This window comes from Myotis brandtii, unplaced genomic scaffold, assembly GCF_000412655.1.
Source record: "Myotis brandtii unplaced genomic scaffold, ASM41265v1 scaffold120, whole genome shotgun sequence".
NCBI classification, from domain to species: Eukaryota; Metazoa; Chordata; class Mammalia; order Chiroptera; family Vespertilionidae; genus Myotis; species Myotis brandtii.
In genome coordinates this window covers 5,396,311-5,397,382 of record NW_005354174.1, presented here as the reverse complement: position 1 = coordinate 5,397,382, position 1,072 = coordinate 5,396,311, and the positions used below count along the sequence as shown (strand labels likewise).

General features: G+C 58.9%; 1 protein-coding gene across 1 annotated transcript in view; it reads left to right on the top strand.

Annotated features, from left to right (window-relative positions):
* The first annotated feature begins 631 nt into the window (after positions 1-631).
* Positions 632-1,072, top strand: part of KPNA2 (karyopherin alpha 2 (RAG cohort 1, importin alpha 1)) — a 7,544-nt gene continuing 7,103 nt past the window's right edge. The window contains exon 1 of the mRNA XM_014532419.1: positions 632-741. The gene's annotated coding sequence lies outside the window, so the exon portion shown is untranslated. The remainder of the gene's footprint in view (positions 742-1,072) is intronic.

Below are 1,072 nucleotides of genomic sequence, written 5' to 3'. Positions count from 1 at the left end.
ATATATATGTAAAAATATTTAATATATTTTATTAATTTTTTACAGAGAGGAAGGGAGAGGGATAGCGAGCCAGAAACATCAATGAGCTAGAAACATCACATCAATCAGCTGCCTCCTGCACACCCCGCGGAGACGTGCCCACAAGCCAAGGTACATACCCTTGACCGGAATCGAACCAGGGACCCTTCAGTCCGCAGGCCAATGCTCTATCCGCTGAGCCAACCGGTTAGGGCAGCAATATATTTCTATATCAATAAGTTTAAAGAGAATGACTTTTGGGAATCATTTGTATTACTTGGTTAAGGCAGCCTGGGGGGGAAAGGACCATCGACTTCACAAGAACCCCCAATTCCTTTGCCAAAGGCCGGGGTCGCAGGCGGAGACCGGGCTGAGAACCTGCCCTTCCGGCGCTCCTTGCCCGGCTTTGGAGTCTCTACCCTCCGAGCTGCGAGGTATTCTGGGATCGCCTGTCCGCTCCCTCATCTCGCGATGCTGTGCTCTCTGCGGCTAGGCCCGATAACTCCCCGCCCCCAACGTGTTTTTCAAATCCACCAATAGACGCTCATCATTGGCTCGAACCAGCCAATCAGAATGCGGAGCCGCCGGGAAATTTAAATCGCGCCGGCCGGCTGCGCGAGCCACACGGTCTGAGAGCTGAGCCGCCGTAGACGTTCTCGGAGCAACCGAACCGCAGCCCGTCCTCCGCTCACGGTCTCCTGTGAAAGCCTGAGCGGCTTGTGGGTAAGAACTCAGGCCCCATCCCCGCCGGAGCGGTACCGGCTGGACCGCGGGCCGCGCTCTGCTGACGGGTGGCGGGAGGGGAGGCCCCAGGGACACGCCTGGCCTGGCTTCGGCCTCCTTCGATGACCAGGCCTCCTGGGCGTCGTTCGTTGACGAGGAGGCTGTTAGTGCGAGGCGAGTCCGCGGGCTTTGGGCCCGGACAACCTCAGCGGGAGCCTTTGCGGTTCGCGACTCGCAGAGTCAGAGCGAGGCCTACGGGCCAAAGTCCCGGAGGGAGCCGGGAGCCGCTGCATATTCCGGGGTGTGTGTGTGTGTGTGGGGGTGTGTGGGG